Below are 18379 nucleotides of genomic sequence, written 5' to 3'. Positions count from 1 at the left end.
GGTAATATTGGGCTGTATGGAACATGCTAGAGTCAATTTGTAGCATATCTGACCCACAGGCACGGTATATGTTTGATATTGGGCTGTGTGGAACATGTTAGAGTCGATTTGTAGCATATCTCACCCACGGTATATGTTTGATATTGGGCTGTGTGGAACATGTTAGAGTCGATTTGTAGCATATCTCACCCACGGTATATGTTTGATATTGGGCTGTGTAGAACATGTTAGAGTCTATCTGTAGTATATCTCACCCACGGTATATGTTTGATATTGGGCTGTGTAGAACATGTTAGAGTCTATCTGTAGTATATCTGACCCACGGTATATGTTTGATATTGGGCTGTGTAGAACATGTTAGAGTCTATCTGTAGTATATCTCACCCACGGTATATGTTTGATACTGGTTAAGCATTATGATTATGATTATAATGTTGAAAACTACATTGAACCTGCGTGAATTTTTTACATTTGTGAGGGGACGCAAAAACTCACACAGGTGCAAAGACTCAATAAAAAAGGCGTAAAGCTCGTCATTGCATCCCTCTCACTTAGCCCCTAGAATGAATCAAATAGACTTTGCCATGACAGCACCATCATCACTCTTGTAGAGAAAGGTGTCACAAATGAGACAAGAGAAATGGGGTTTAACATCCACTCGACACAAAATAGGTCATTTCGGGACTAACATGTTTTAATTTTATTTCAATAAATCGCTTGCGCGTAGGGGTCTTTAGCAGTGGGAGGAAACCGGAGGACCCAGAGAAAACCCACGAATTTGGACAGGCGATCCTACTCCTTGTCACGAACAACCGGGGAATGGAAACCATGCCAGTTGACTCAATGACAGACTTTATGATAAAGCGCGCACATGCTAACCATTCAGCCATTGAGCCCCCCTATAAGGAACATGCTTAATTTCTCTAAAAACCAAGAAGTCAAATCTGTTTTGGTCTAAAAATATTTTTTCAGACATGACTTCCTATGTATATATTATATACATCATCAGCAGAGAATGCCGAATATTGACATATTTTCAGTTCATCATAACTATGCAAATACTGAACCATTTTTGGAAGGATATTGGAGTTTGAGAGACCTGCAATAGGCAGATTTAGCTCTTGCATAATGTATGTTTAATAATACAATAGTTTACTTCTTACCCTTTCCCGTGTAAAAATTCATGTGCCACATTAAAGAGAGTGAGAACAGCTTTTCTGTCCTCCACCTTTGATACAAGTATCATTATAGATACGTATGTTGTAACCAGATCTAAATAATTCTTTGTAATGTCAAAATTCAGAGTCTGAAATTATAAAGATGATAATACAATAAAATAAAGGAGAACTCTACAATAAATTACAGACACAAAATAGTAAATGGACCAAACAATGCATCATCACTAAATCCTGCCCTATGTTCAGTAGTCTCGGTCACCCAGAACCTCCTAGTCTTCAATGTATAGATGGACGTAGAACATTTTTCTAGATGATAGAGACTATATGTTCAGTAGATCAGCCATGGTGGCTCAGAGAGTAAGACAATGGCTCGCTAACCAAGAGGTCTCGGGTTTGCTCCTAGTGTTAGCAAAGAAGTTTCCTTTGGATTTTCTGGCACGGTCTCCCCTCGTTAGTGGTGCAGGACAGATGGCCTGACAAGGACAGTATCCAGTGGTTTTGATAGTACGAAAAACTGCAGTCCCTTGTACACATTGGCGTGCATAAAGAGAGAGAAATGGGGTTTAACATCTACCCAACACAAACTAGGTCATTTTGGGACTAACATATTGTTCAATTTTATTTCAATCGCTTGCGCAAAGGGGTCTTTAGCAGTGGGAGGAAACTGGAGGACCAAAAGAAAACCAATAAGGTTGGACAGGTGACTCTAGTCCTTGTCACGTACAAGTGGGGAATCAAAACCACGCCAGTTGACTCAATGACAGTACTTATGATGCAACACACCTACACTAACCATTCGGCCACCCAACTCCCCTCATGCCCATAAAAGAACCCTTGAAACTTGGAATTTGAAATAAGAGTAGGCTGTAGCACAGCTATCCGTGCAAAATTTCCTTCACATCACACTGTATGGCTTAAGCCCATCTTTATTAGCCCAGTCAGGGTACAATAAACCTCATATGTTCAGCAGAAAGAAGTGACAATAACTTGTAGCTTAATTTCACTAGTCAATATTATTGAAACAAGAGCACTATCAATAATTCAGAAATTGAACATGCCCAAATTAACCGAATCTGCAAATTGAAACATCTAATGTGATAACGCTTCTTTAATATCTCAGTCGCCCAGCTATTGTTAACCTTGACCTTTTGTTGACCTTTACCTTTATAAAAGTGGGGGTTTAAACTATTTACTAGATTACTTACAATATCCATATAAACTTGACAAGCATCAATAGTAGTCAACAAATCAACAACGTGATCCTGTAAAACAAAAAAACAGTTTATACAATCAGACTTTAAAATATCCAAATACTAGAAAGAAGAAAGAGAGAGAGAGAGAGAGAGAGGGAGAGAGAGAGAGAGAAATGGGGTTTAACATCCACTCGACACACACAGTGACACTAGACCATTTCAGGACTAACACATGGTTCAATTTTTTTTCAATAATTTGCTTGCGTGCAGGGGTCTTTAGCAGTGGGAGGAAACCGGAAGACCCTACTCCTTGACACGTACAACCGGGGAATCAAAACCACACCAGTTGACGGACCTTATGATACAGTGCACACTTGCTAACCATTCGGCCATCCAACCCCCCAAATTAAAAACAACAATACATACCTTAAAATCTAAAATGTCAACAAAGGTGTAATAATACAGTGATAAGCCTTTAACAATTTCTGCCTTCATAGAATTTATAGAATTTAACTGAAGTAAAAAACAAAATGGATTCAAGCACATTTATTTTGGATTCAATTAAATAAATTTAAAGTGTTTCTTTGTTTACAGTTAGATAAATATATAAAAAAGCTTAAAACATGTCCATTTAAAAAAAAATCAACTACATTTATTTCTTCATACTGATAAACATAAAATCATAAATGCCTCCCCCCTCCCTCCCCTGCTCAACTACATAAAAAAAATTGTAAAACAATACTAATACATTTTCTCAGGAACCTGGCAAACCCCCTTCTGCAAAAATTCCTGGATCCGTCCCTGTACCTGTCATAAGAGTCTACCTTTTCATAAACATAAGGGAATATGTAAACCGATTGTGAGGGGCTATATAAAGGATTACCTGACTAGACTTCATATCATACTGTGGAAATTTTCTCAATACATTTTTAATAGCATTCTCTAGACTTTTATCAGACAGAAAATTTGGTTTATTTTCAGGATTTCCCAACATCTGAAAAACAAATCATAGAAAACATTAAATAAGAGATAAGGTTGACAGTCGATAGAAAAATTAAATAAGAGGGGGGGGGGCAGACATCGGTGTTAGGTTGAATCTCAAATAAATGAATAGGTGATAAATGTGTTACCACACATATACGACTTTAAAATTAAATACATAGCCATTGATGGCAATATTTCCGCAAGAACACTTGACAAAATTTAGTAAAATAAATTACACATTATTGTAAATGTTCTACACTACTAATCTACTTTATTTGATTACTGTGAAACTTTCGTATAAAATCATTCCTACACGGTAGATGACATCACATTTCTTTAGTTACGATACCATACAATTGATTGTCACCCATTAATAATTCAAATTAGTGACTGTATTGACTGAGATTTCTGTACTGTTAAATGTCTATCAAACGCAAGGAAAAGCGGACACTCAGATTTACGAACAGATGTATTGAGGAACGATCAGATGTGGAATAAACAGACTGTCAGATTTACAGGTCATTTAAATTAAAGAATTAACTACAAGATCAAGAAATGAATAATGGGCTGACAGAGTAAAGTATTGATCCTGACGAAAATTAATTTAATTATTATAACTAGAGTGTTAGGAAGGAATCTCAGTTTATAGAAGAGCCTCATCAGTGTCTTGATGACCTGGCGCCTGGTACGTTCGGGCATTTTTATGCGCGAACTCTTAGGGTTTTTTTTACTGGCATGCGCACAGGTACTATTTCTTTTTCTTTTAACAAGTACCCAAATCGGGGATTTCGTGCGGAGGTAGTTCGGAGGTAAACAGTCTGTGAAGTACAACACTTGCCACTGTACCTGTGTATCGCTAATTATAAACCGAATGTGTGAAGACAGTTCATACATATCACTCAAAAATTTTTCTGTACAAACTCAGTTGATTGACGCTCGATTTGCTACTAAACAAACACATCGGTTTATTTTCTCAACAGTGTGACCCGAAGTGACCGCGGATTTATTGACCTTGTATGAACTTATCCATAGCTATATCCTTACACCGAGAGAAATTATCTAGTCTCTGTGAAAAGAACCATGGTCATATGGTAGAAAATTACTTTTGTATTTTTTGGAACGGAAAACAGTGTTTTTAGAAGCAAACTAACCTGCCGCACATGAGGAAGTCATTATACTAATAATAAAAGGCGAGACCTCTTTTTGCGGCGCAGGCTTATCATTGAGTAGTAAACCGTCCACAAACAATAATATAGGAAGCCTAGTGACGAGTGTAGGCTATAGACTATAGGCTTGAGTCGAGATTACTCGCTTTCAGGTTACTCTGTTTTTGCGATAACCAATTATGTGAGAAATACCATACTGACATTCGGTTTTTAAAAGTTGTACGCCAACTAAATGTGTTTGTTAGATACTGACAGAGCAGCCCCGAGTCAAACAATCGCCGCCCGAGCTGTCTTCGTCAGCTAGTTTCACAATATCGTGCAATAGGTGTATTAATGTGATTTTTAGGTTTAACCCCGCAAACAATGCCAAAATAGTGTTTTCACTGCTTACAGAAAACTGAAATTTAAAAAAAAAAAATTTTATGAGGGTGACCCTCCCACACACTCCCTATCGAGCTGCCTGGCACATACTGTCAACATTGTATATTTTTCCGTTTCCGCCCTTCCCCCCCACAATATATATTTCACGGCTACGTTGCGACGATACCAGCATACCCAGTTGTTGACACCCATTACATCACTCCTATCTAACAAATCATAAAGCTGTGGTGTTACGGTGGCGGCATAGTATTTCACCGCAACACCACAGCCACTCTAACCATTCATAATACATCTAACTATCCCTTTACAGCACTTCACTCCCTACACATTTCCCCTCGTCCTACTTTCCCAAACGTCAACAACACATCTCATACATCCAGTTCGCTGATTAACCCTTGTACCACGTCTACTGGATACCTGAGTCTACAGTAAGTATCTGGTAAATAACCAACATTCCATAGCCATGATGATGGTGATGTTTTGGAGTATTGATGAAGGGTAAAAATAGAGTAACAGGTTTGTAAAATAAACATTTATTTATCAAAATACTTGCAATTTGTTGTGGGGCAATCATTCGTCATCCCTAATATTTCCTTACAATTTAAATCTTTAAGAATAAGCCGAGTGAAATATGTCTATGCCCTATTTTGTTTTTTGTGTGTATGATCTATGATGACTGTTCTCGTAATTTTGACATGCAGTCTGACACAGAACCTTGCTACTACAGACCCTAATTTGTTCTTAAATTGAACTGAATTTTTTATTTTTATCAATAGCATCACCAAAGTTCGAATAACAAGGCCTGTGACTATCATTATGCATGAAAAACATCGAAAAATGTCAAATAGAAATTTGAGAAATGACCTAATCGTGTAACTGAAATGACCCAACCCATATACCTTTTTTATGTTGTATATTCGAGTTAGCATCCCCAGGCCTCGATCATTTAGAATAGTCAGCTTCTCTGCCAACTTTTGCTGGCTTGGTATCATTGCACGAGACATCTTGGGAGGAATATGTAGTTATTTTAAGAAAATAAACAACAAAGCGATCTCTTCCTACTTAAAAGTCGCCATCTTGCTTCCTGTTCAGCCCAAATTATCTCAAGGGAGACAACTCTGTTAATGGACACTAATTAAAGAGATATTTTGCCAAAAAGAATACAATAAAGAGCACTAACGAAAAATAGAATTCCAGAAAAGTTGTTGGTCCATACTGTTCCGTGATGCAATGTAACTTATGCTAAAGTTTTAAAATAAGTTTTGACGAATTCAAAATTGTGTTTCCAAAATTATACTCTCGGAAATAAAACAAATTACTATTCAGATCGATCTGGTTCCAAGGCCATTTGAAGTTTACATTCGTTTATTTTGATTTTATGTATAAATTTTCGTTCATTCATTAATCATTCATAATTATTTTCCATTTTCTTTTTTGCTTTGATAGTAATTGGTAAAATAGTTTTTAGAGAAGGTCTACATTTGCGACTTTAAGTGAAGATGTCTCATCAATTAATTATGCATGGATTTGAAATACATGTTATTTTTTATGATTTAAGAAAAATAGTATATATATTTTCATTCTTAAAATATTTACCGTATGGATTAGTCTGTTGTCTAATTTATAGCCAGTGTAATAGGTGTGTGTAGATAAAAGTCCGAGAATAAAAAAAATATTTATAATTAATTAAAGAAGCTTAACCTTTTTTTTTCTTTTTTTTCTTTTTTTTTTAGTTAAACATTTAAATTGTTAATCGGAATTTTATTTTGATAAGTTACTAGCCGAACTCTATGAGACTAAATCTTTGTTCGAGAGATTGAGCGGGGATCGGCTGGTTTACTCATAATATCAAATCATATGTCTTGGATACTCATATAATATCAAATCTAACAGACTTATACGACTTGAGAATTTTTTTCTGCAATATTATATAGTAAATTGTAATACATTTGTGCATGTGATGTCACATTCAAAACAAAAAAGAGAGGTGGAGGGTGCGACCAATTATCCTGAACACACCGAGTAGAATTTATTGTTTATTGTATTGTGTTTAGCACTATTCTAACAAATTGATGTCCCGTCGTATTTCAATATATACGGGCATAAATGCTGGTTTACCCTGTACAAATTATGAGATCGTTAGTCAGACTGTAAAATCATAACAGTCATACAGGTGATTACAGGTATTGATTATTCTAAATCTATATATAATCCCTTTAACAGGTGCGCGCTGTAATTAAACATTGGTATGAATTATAATGAATATATTTAACATTAGTAGAATAAATCTTTCTATAGAAATGATATTGATCAACAAGACTTATTTGTAAAGAAAACGGCGAGTTACTAAGTTCGGCAATTCAAATTATATGAATACCGGTATGTCGGGTTTTCATATATTACACACGCCTTTTGTTATGAATAAAGTTTAAAGTTAGCGTTATACATAGCGGCTTAGTCAAGGTTGTACTAGCATATATGTATATATTGTGAACCGGAGTCAGGACGTACCGGTTACAAGCGACACTAAGACCAAACTAAAGTATACGTTGTGTTTTCAGACAAAGTCAGCAGCTGTAAAATCGGATAATTATAAATCGTAAAATCTATGCAGTAAGTAATTCAAAACAGATTTGTATTGCAGGGTAGTATGCTTATAATTTATCATGCTGTATTGACAAAGGTAATTTTAGTATAGATATCATAACTATACGAAACGACAAGACTTATAGGTATTCGATGTATATTTGGATAATATCTATGAAGTAAGTAATTAAACAAAGCATTGCTGGGTAGTATTATTATAACTTATCATATCGTAGTGACGAAATCATTTAAAATGAGGTGGGGAAGGGGGTGGGGTAGGTTGGTGGATTGGTGACCGAATGGTTAAACGCTCGCGCGTTAAATCAGCAGGTTTGGCATTGAGTCAATCGGCGTGTTTTCGATTCCCCACTTGTACGTTACAGGGAATGGGTGGGTGGGTGGGAGGTGGGAGGGCAGACGCTGGCTCGCTAGCATGGGGGTCGGGTTTTCGATCCCTGCATTGGCCGAGAAAGTTCATCCAGATTTTAAGGTGTGGATCCCCTTTGTCAGTGATGCAGGACGGGGGGCATGACAAGGACAGCTGTCTAGTCTTTTGTATGGGATGAAAACCCCGAGGTCCCGTGTACAAATTGGCGTGCTCGTAAAAGATCCCTTGGCAGTTGGAATTCGATATAAGAGTAGGCCGTAGTGCCGCTGTCCGTGCAAAATTTCCCTCATAGCACACTGTATGGCGTATGCCCAGTTCGGAGCAAAACAGTATAGGGCGTTAAACTCCATTTCATTTCTGTACGTTACGGGGAGTAGTGTCGCTTGTCCAAACCTCGTGGGTTTTCTCCGGGTCCTCCCACAGCTAAGAAATAGAAATGAACCATATGTTAGTCCCGAAATGACATAGTTTGTACCGAGTGGACGTAAGACACCCTCTCTTCTCTTCACTCTGCCTCTAGTCTCCCCCCCCCCCCCGACTGAGAGTTTGACGGATTAATTTTACTCATTTTAATACCCATTTACACTAAATAGGAAATAAATTTTACCTACAAATACTTCAAACATCTTTTATTAATTTTCATAAAACATTAAAAAAAATGTTTTAGAATTTAATTTGTCGGAGTAAAAAAGTTAATATTTTTGGCTCATTAAGTCGCATCGATGTCATCCTTATGAGTGATTGTAGCGGCCTAGCGAATATTCACTAGCTGCTGATCAGTGTGTGATATCGCAGTCAATGGTGTAAGTGGGCGTTAACGGGACAATAACACTCTTGCTGGCTTGAAAGCTCCAGAAAATAAATCTAAGTATTAGATGTTTAAGTGTACTACCTGTTGTGTAAATTATCCATTACATCCTATTTTACTTGTCCAGAGGGTTCGAAATAATTTTTAAATCGAAGTTTCATTTGAAAAGGTATACGTTAGACGTTTCAAACCATTATGTTGAATTTTTCAAAATTTTTAAATAAGGTGTGTTAAGATGAAATTTGTATCATCAATTAATTGGAATATTGTAAAATAGTACAATTGTTGACCAGAATGAAGATTGGGACATATTATTCAGTTACAACAAGAGTGGTATTGAGCCTTTAAACTACACCTTTAGTCTTAGACTGTCTATACTACAATTAATTTAGCGCCACCTCGCTTACATCGCAGGCATTTATCCATATAAATACACATCAAATACCGAAAGTTAATTTTGTGCAAGACCACTTCCTTGTAGAAGTTAAATAAAGTTATTGCACACTCAAACAGACAGCCTATTTATTGAATAGGTGAACAAGGAGAGAAGCGCGTGCTAATTTGTCACATGATCAGATAAAATAACAAGTGAATGAGACAACTCGTGTCAAAGTTCACTTGTCCAATAACGATGAATATAGCAGCTTATATAGCAGATATAACACAGTGAGAAGAAATAATACACGCCTATATATAGAGAGACAGTTATACTGTTTATAGACGACAAACAACTGGGCAACAATACGACATGAATTATAAATTTCGTAGTGAATCTTAGATTTATATCTTCGCTTGTTGTAAAGAACTCAAGGTATGTTACGCTGTTACTACTTAGTATAATGCATTTTATCATCAACTCATTTTTAGTCATATATCGGGTGGCCCAGAGAAAACGAGTAGGCATACCTTATATTAAAGTGGAATATTTCAAAGGCGTATTGTACCTTAAAACACAACCCAATTTCTATGGAAAACAATCACTGGGTTTTACACATAGCACGACGTTTCAACAAGTGTTCTCTTATCATTATCCATCACTCGTTTTGTCTGGGCTACCCGATATAGCTATAGCTAACATGGAGGTAAAGTCTAAAAGTTAAGGCTCACTGCAGATTTCGTCACAGGTCGCGAAATGTAAATAGGGGTAGGGCACGTGATTGTTGACGAGATTGTGGGTTAGTTAGGGTAAGGTTAAGAGCTAGGGTTAGCCCTAGCCCTGTTTATATCTCGTCATCTATGACCAAATTTGCAGTGGGTCTTAACATAATATTGTTTAATGTCGGTAATTGGCAGTTATGAGAGAGAGAGAGAGAGGGGTAGAGGTGGGGTTTAACGTCCACTCGACACAAACTAGGTCATTTCGGGAATAACACATGGTTCAATTTTATTTCACTAATTCGCTTGCGCGTAGGGGTCTTTAGCAGTAGGAGGAAACCGGAGGACCTGGAGGAAACCCACGAGGTTGGAGGTTGACAGTTATAATCTCTTCACTAAAATTTCCTTAATCAAACTTAAATTTTCTTAGCCTCCGTGGGTAACTACATTGCTCTTATCACTACTAGTTTCATCGCCAACCCAAAATTGGCCAGTCAGTTGGCCGAGGAAGTTCATCGGTATTTCCCGGCGTGGTTCCCCTGGTGCCAGACAGATTGCCTAGCAAAGGACAACGCGTAGTCGTTCGGGTGGGACGGAAATGAGAAATGAAATGAAATGGGGTTTAACGTCCTACTGTTCTGCTCCTATACTGGGCTAATGAAGACGGGCATACGCCATACAGTGTGCTATGAGGGAAATTTTCCCGGGCAGCGGCACTATCGCCTACTTTTATATCCAAATTCCAACTGCCAGGGGATCTTTTACCTGCATTCCAATATATACACGGGACCTCGGTTTTTCGTCTCATCCAAATGTCTAGACAGCTGTCCTTGTCAGGCCCTCCGTCCTGCATCACTGGCAAGGGGGGAACCACGCCGGAAAATCTGGATGAACTTTATCGGCCAATGCGGGTGGGACGAAAAAAAACGAGGTCCCGTGTACACATTAGCGTGCACGTATCCGGTGTCACGGTAAATTCCCCCCCCCCCCATAGCACAGCGTATTACTATCCGGTGTCACGGTACAACCCCCCCCCCCCAATAGCACAGCGTATCGCTTTGGTCCGCCTTAATTAGCTCAGTTAGAGCAGAATAGTTGGACGCTAAACCCCATTTCATTTCATCTGACTTTCCCAGACGTTTCCTATCTAACAATTATGTAAAATATACGATAAATTATGTTAATTTTATCAATATCAATATCTGAATTATGCGCGTTTTTTTTTGTTTTTGCTTTAAAAGATTAGGATAACATCATTATCACGGTTTTATCAGTACATGCATGAATACTGAGAGCTACATTTTAACAGATAAACTCAATCAAATAAATTGCTGAATAATGCACAGAGAGAGAGCGAGGTGGGGGAGTGAGAGAGAGATAGATAAATGGCGAGAGAGATACATTTTAACAGATAAACTCAATCAAATAAATTGCTGAATAATGCACAGAGAGAGAGAGATAGAGAGAGAGAGAGGGATGGGGGTGTCATTTCGGGACTAACCAATTGTATATATATTTTTGGCAATATCGATTATTCTTTTGCACGCAATGGCTTTGGGCATTGGGGTAGGGGGGTCTCTGATATACTAAGTACCTCATATCCTTACGTCTGAAAGGAAGGGGGGGGGATCGAACAGAACACCCCCCATTACAGTTTACCAAAGTTTTAAATAGTAGCCGGAATAATACTAGGAAGAGAAGAGGGGAAAAAGTAAGCACAACAGTCACTTAATTACAGGAAAATATGTGTGAATGATGAACAGGAAACCAAGGTTTGTTCGAATACCCCCATTCGACCCCGCACACTACCAGCAAGTTGAAGCACATAGGTTTCACTGGGTTAATGTTTGGATTTTCAATTATATTTCTATAACCCAAACACGTACTTTAACATAATGGATATTTCTGCAAATTCAAGCATCAAGAATATTTCTTATATTTTCACATTTGTTTAGATATTGCGCGCTGAAACATAAGGTCTGGCATTGAGTCATCTGGCGTGGTTTCGATTCCCCGATTGTACGTGACAAGGAGTAGGGTCGCCTGTCCAATCTCGCGGGTTTTCTTCGAGTCCTTCGGTTTCCACACACTGCTAAAGACCCCAACGCACAAGCGAATTATTGAAATAAAATAGAACTATATAAAATAGAACCATATATAAGTAAAAAAAAAAATGACCTAGTGTGTGTGTGTGTGTGTGTCTCTCTCTCTCTCTCTCTCCCTCCCCCCTCTCTCTCTCTCTCTTTCTCTCGTTTAGATATTATCCTATATATTATAATTATTTCCTGTTTTCAAAAAAATAAATTATAAAAATATTTATATTTAAGTATTTATGCACTGTTTTTTTTCCGGTGCGTGCCCAGTTAATCGGATTAAACACGTTCATAAAGCTCGTGATTTGTCACGTTTTGGAAGTTATTATTACTTGTAAGACTGTGGGCGGTATGTTGTTTTTAGATGGGCGGCATTAGTAACAGTTAGTTAGCTCACTATAGGGATTTTACGTTGAATAAGCAAATTGAACATGGTTCAGAATTATAAATAAAAGCTAAAGAAATTAAAGGTAACATGTCCTGTATTTGATGTCAGTCTATCAGCGTATATACAGGTCACAGTTGTTTGAATGCAATTTAGTAATTGAACTGGAATATACAGGTCACAATTTACTGAGTCAGTTTTGGCGTTTTCTTAATCAACTTTTTATGAAATATTCGGTAATTTAGGGGATCACGTGGCTAAGTGGGTAAGAGGCTGGCTCGCTAGCCTGGAGGTCGGGTGTTCGATCCCTGCATTGGCCGAGAAAGTTCATCCAGATTTTCCAGCGTGGTTTCCCACTTGTCAGTAATGCAGGACGGAGGGCCTGACAAGGACAGCTTTCTAGTCGTTCGGATGAGACGACAAACCGAGGTCCCGTGTACATATTGGCGTGCACGTAAAAGATCCCTTGGCAGTTGGAATTCGATACAAGAGTACGCCGTAGCGCCGCTGCCCGGGCAAAATTTCCCTCATAGCACACTGTATGGCGTTTGCCCGTCTTTATTAGCCCAGGTTAGGAGCAGAACAGTAGGACGTTAAATCCCATTTTATTTCATTTCATTTCCTGGAACCTGATTTGCCCATATTTTATTGAGAGTTTTACCACGATGAAATATGAATATCCCGTCTGATTTCTGAACATGTTTCGATCACCGTACAAAATGGCGCGCACTGCCAGAGAGATAACTTATTTACTAGTCCATTTATTAATTATATATATTCCATATATTCCATTAAAAATATAATGATAAACTAGAACGCTGCATTATCCGTAAACAAACTAGACTTTTTGTTTACCAATCATGTTTAGTCCCGGAATGACCTAGTTTGTGTCGAGCGGACATTAAACCCCATTTCTCTCTCTCTCTACCAGTCATGCTAGTTAAATAGCACTGCTATGGCTGGTTAAAAGAGTCTACATATCATTTATATAGCTCGGCACGGCAAACAAAAAATCGAAAGAAATGAATTTCGTGGAAAACATAGACTATACGTTATTTTTAGATGTCATGCATGATACGAGGTCAGTTTGACGCGAGTCAAGATGATTTATTCAGTTTATGATGTTAAAAGGAACAAAGAAAGACACTTTATCTTTATTTACAAGAAAATGGCCGTGGGCGGAAATCTTCTCCAAGATATTTTTGCCAGGCGGAAAGTGCCGTCCGATAACTTTAATAGTAGACACACCCCTGCAGAGTATAGTTTTAAAGAACAGTTTTACGTTGTGTTTGAATATATTGTATGTTTTGGTATTTTGCAGATGGAGACGGTGATCATACCACCCAATGAGAGTAAACCGGATGCTCCACCAGAAGCTCCACCTGATCATATTCTGTTTTCATTGATTTCCACCCTGTTCTTTTTACCTCTTGGCATCGCCGCCATATTAAAAGGCGTTAAGGTACGTTCACCATCCATACTCTTGAAGGTTTACATCAATTGCTCTAATGAAGGTAGGTAGGCCTATGCCTCATACAGTGCGCTATGAGGCTATGAGGAGGGAGGGGGGGGGGGTCCAGGACACAACTGTAAGCGATTCTTTTACGTGATCGCCAACCTGTACGCAGGACATGGATTCTTCGTCAAAATGACAAGAGGGAAAATCACGACCAACATCGGAATAGGACCCAGAACCGCTTGGTTATTGAGCCAGTTGGATTTTAAACCCCATTTCATTTCATTTCATTTCTCATTCGTCAAATGGGGTATAGTAATGTGCCTTGAATGTTCCAGGTGGGCGAAAAAAGAGGTTTTACAGTCCATGAATCCAATTAAAATCCGATTCCAATCTTTAATCTGAATGAAATGAAATGGGGTTTAGCGCTGTGTTGTTCTGCACTATATATAGCTCGCATAACGGATGTATGGTGATCTAGTAGTGTAACGCATGCCCTTTAGATCAGAATTTTTGTCAATGAATCAAGTAGCGTGATTTCGATCCCAGACAAGAAGCATGGTCGCCTGCCCAATCTTGTGCATTTTCTCCGGGTCAGTCGGTTTTCTCACACTGCTAAAGACCCCGACGTGCAAGCGAATTATTGACATATGTTAGTTCCGAAATGGCCTAGTTTGTGTCGAGTGGACGTTAAACCCAATTTCGCCCCTTGCCTTTCACCGACAGGACACTGTACTCTGTACAACCATGTGCTGACATTACTAGTTCAGTTAGTTAATATCCGTTAATTCTACTCTAACCGTGGACCTAGACTGAATAACCTGCTCTAATACGTCAGACTCGCTCCTACGTCACTCCTTTTCTGACTTGCATATTGAAGTCAGAATAGCGCAGTGACGTAGGAACCAGCCTGACGTCATTTAGGGCAGGTTGTCCGGTCTAACCGTGGACGCCCCTACTCCTACTGACGCAAGAACTGACGTAAGAAGTGACGTGCAAGAGAACCCCACCCCAGTCAGTACACAAAGTCAAACTGGAAAAATAAACTGGTAAATTTAACTCTTTTGTTTTATTTTACTTTACTTTCAGGTGAGAAAGGCGATTAAACTAAACGATTTTACTACAGCTGAATACGCCTCGGCGAAAGCTGCAAAATTCGCCATGTCTGGGGTCGCTCTAGGAACACTCATGGGAGCTTTGGTCGCGTGCGTAATAATAGTACAAACCAACCAAAAACCTTAAATACCCTGTTGACGTCACAGTGCCATTGACAACACGATGACAATTACAGATCGGATGTATAGGTGATAAACTTTTATAAAAGTGAATGTACTGCGGTTAGATGTGAAATTTTAAACGGATTTTTAGTGATATACTGTTTTGAAATCCAATATTTTCTTTACCCAGTGACTGAGGTAATAGGTATATGAAGCTGAATACGCGCGATCTTTGTTGATGTTTTTGTGCAATATGTATATAATTTTGAACGGGCCAACAAATGAATTAACGGCCCAATTGGTCAGTTATTGACGCCATTCCTTGTTACTTGGAATACATAATATATAATTTATTATTTAATTTTAAAATAACATCCAGGTAACCAACTGAACTCAAGAAATGTTGACTTACAAATTCTTTAATATTCATTTAATAATGGACATTTCTTCAATTTTATGGATAATACAAGTACATGTACTGAGTTTATTACTATGTGACGTCTTCATTATCCCAGTCGAAACAGAACAGTAGGACGTTAAACCCCATTTCATATCATTTCATTCCTTGATTATGAAGACGAGAGTTTCTTCAAAACGCCGCATGATAATAAACCCAGTCATTGTGTATTCATTAAATTATACTTTGTGTTAAAGAAATGTTCCTTATATCATACATAGGTTGGCAATTGGACAGTTAGTAGTTAGTCTCGTAAGATTGTATTGTTGATTAGTCGAAATGTAAATGAATTGTTAAAGATACATTATGAGAGATTAGATAAAGAGCTGGTAGTTCTCACTATGATAGTTAAAAACTAGATAATGTTAAGGGAATGTGCTGAAGATTTCAGTCAAATTGCTTCACTCTGAACCAAGATATTAGCGATTGATTTTTCGACCTAGACTCGGTCATCATTACTAAAGTCGGTACTATAAAAAAAACATAGCCTCGATTATCCATTTTGATTGATTTAATCATCAATGGGCGTTGAGCAGCAGATTGGATTCAAATCCAATGACAGTCCGACACATAAGATGCTATCGAGGGTTGATTAAGGTCTTTTCATGTTAATAAATGTCTAATTAATAGTTTATATAACATTTCAGGCCTAAAGAAAGACCCGCAATAGGCAGATTTAGCTCTTGCATAATGTTTGTTTAAAATATCGTATTGTTGATAACTCGAAATATGAATATAAATGCAAGCACTATGAATTTAGAAGTGTAAATTAATTATGTTATTTTCAGATATTAAGATGCTTTGTTATTAAAATTTTATAATGGAAATAGGCAATAAATATGTTACATATTATCGTGTTGTTCTCCTAAAATGTTGATGTCAACGAAATATGGATTAATTATGACCCTTGAGTGGTATTTAGCGACCAATAGCAGAATACAACCACAACACAACGTAGCCTATATCGAATGCAATCACTAGTTTGTACACACATAGTACGACATTTCTAAAAATGTTTTCTTGTCGTTTTCAAGAAGAAATTAAATGGGGTTTAACGTCCCAATGTAAAAGTGAGAATCTCCCGTAATAAATATACACAGGAATGATCATTTAAACTGTTTAATACCGGATCACATTAAATAGCATATTAAACAGGCAGAGAGACTGTCCTGGAAACTTACAATCTTGAATAAATGTACTTTCAATTCGATATTTAAAGAAGCTAAATTTACGCAATAAAATATAAAAGAGAATAATTACAAATAATGGATATAATAAGGATTATGCTTATGATACAATTAAAACTATATGTGTCGGCTGTCCACCGTCGGTTACCAAGCATGTAGTCATACAAGATTAATGGCTTCAGGTATAATTGGCATTAAAAAAACCCTAAATGAAATTTAAATAAGTTATTTTAATGCTCAATGTTCTGTTTTAAAAAACAGAACATTGAGCATTAAATGAATGACAAAAGGACGAATAAGTACATGCACGAATTATATCGCCATTACTTTTCTTCACCGATACAGCTAATGGAGGCTGTCTTACCATTCAGTGTACTATGAGGCAAGGGCGGATCCAGAATGGGGTTTGTCTGGTTCCTGTGACAACATATCTTGTCTCCTCCAGGCCTTGAATAGTTTTGAGAAATACGTGATCTCAATCGTCATTTTGGCGTATATCTGGGGTATGCTAAATATGCCTATTGCAGATCTTTCTTTAGGCCTTAAATACAGAAATAGAAATGACGAAAGTTAAAATCTGTAAAATATTAAATATTTAAGCCATAGTTCTAACACCCCCCCCCCCCGGCAAACAAAAACAAAGCCCAGATTTGCTTAGCAGAATCGTATAAAAGAACGTAGATTTGTTAATCTATGGTTGTAATGAATTGTATTTATAATATAGTTCGTTATATAGACGTTGCACGAAGTTTTCTCCCGCAAAAGACAATATTTAAATATCTCTTGGCGCCTTGTCGGATTTGTTTATGCTCACGTAAAATGTGTTTGTGGAAAGTTATTCGAACCAGAAAGCATAAAAAAGGAAAATAACGAAACACAAGGCATAAAAATGAAAAAAAAATCCAAAAGTGGCAAATCGAGTTTTTAAAAACGTGCCGTGCATATAATACAAAACACACGTTCTGTAAATCCTAAATAAACACCAAAATACGAAATTATAAGCATGAAAGGGACCCCCCCCCCCCATGAAATTATACAGTGACAAAAAGCAGAAGGCAAATATATCACAAAAAATATATAACAGAGTATTAATATTTCAAAATGCGGGGGAAAACATAACAAAACAAAAGTCATTGTTTATCAAAATATCACATTAATACACGGAATTAAAATTTCAAAAAAATTAATGTGCTCTGACTCCTTGATACATACAAATAATTATCTCCCGTTAATTGGTTACCCTCGAATGTAGTTCCAGCGCTATTAATAGAAAACCCTCTTTTTCTTTATTTTTCGCGTTTTAAGTTTCACGATTTGACCAATTCTAATGTTTTTTTCACAAAAACGCAATAATTCTCTCGTATTATCTTTCACGGTTGCCAGAAATTTAATTTTTCAAGGCGGAGTATTAACTAAGTTAATTTCCACAGCTAATTGTAGACTACGCGTAGCGATACAAAACTTGAAATGCTACTTTCAGTTTAGTTTTTTCTCTTAAATAACGAACAGAGAAACCATTTGAAAAAAATGAATTCTTCTAAAATTAGCTTTCAGTCAAATAGAGGGCATAAGGTTCATTGAGAATACTTTATAAGCCGACATATATTAAAGGGAAAAAAATATAGAGGCGATAAAAAGTGTTTTATTTTTAACGAGGACTATTAACAGACATAATAGTAAGTGCAGGAGGACCACACTTAAACAAAACAAAAATCTACAAGATAAACCTGTGGACAAGACAGAAAATAGACATTACACCAAATAAATAAATATCAAATCAAGTGAATGGGTCCGGGGGTCAGCCG

At 37.2% G+C, this 18379-nt stretch overlaps 1 long non-coding RNA gene across 1 annotated transcript; it reads left to right on the top strand.

Moving 5' to 3' along the window:
* The first annotated feature begins 9293 nt into the window (after positions 1-9293).
* Positions 9294-16239, top strand: LOC126824976 (uncharacterized). The gene is made up of 3 exons (XR_007681705.2): positions 9294-9495; positions 13579-13719; positions 14803-16239. It is a non-coding gene; the product is annotated as an uncharacterized LOC126824976 (long non-coding RNA).
* The last annotated feature ends 2140 nt before the right edge of the window (positions 16240-18379 follow it).

Source organism: Patella vulgata, chromosome 6 (assembly GCF_932274485.2).
Source record: "Patella vulgata chromosome 6, xgPatVulg1.2, whole genome shotgun sequence".
Taxonomy (NCBI): domain Eukaryota; kingdom Metazoa; phylum Mollusca; class Gastropoda; family Patellidae; genus Patella; species Patella vulgata.
The sequence above is the reverse complement of the archived record's forward strand: the minus strand, read 5'-3'. Positions and strand labels throughout refer to the sequence as shown.